Source organism: Theobroma umbraticum, unplaced genomic scaffold (assembly GCF_002168275.2).
Source record: "Theobroma umbraticum cultivar Fairchild unplaced genomic scaffold, ASM216827v3 scaffold_106.0, whole genome shotgun sequence".
NCBI classification, from domain to species: Eukaryota; Viridiplantae; Streptophyta; class Magnoliopsida; order Malvales; family Malvaceae; genus Theobroma; species Theobroma umbraticum.
Window position 1 is genome coordinate 590009 of NW_018397276.1, and position 310 is coordinate 590318.

The window sequence follows — 310 nt, forward strand, 5'->3', positions numbered from 1 at the left end:
AATCATTACACAACCTTAAGTTTTAGCAAATACATTTCCACAAACTATTTATTATTATAAGTCTGACTATTTGACACAACACGATCTCAAAGTAGTGAAGCGACTCGAAATAGAAGTTTAAGAAATGCCATTACTTATGTTGTAGCTAGTCTTGATGTGTTGAGCGATGCATCCAAACTAATTACTTATCTGCAAAAGGAAATAAAGGGGTGAGTCTCACAGACTCAATGATCGTCAACTTCGTGAGTAGGGCGTGGATGGGAAGCAAGCTAAAAGCAGAAAATTTGAATGTTAAAAATATAAGGATACA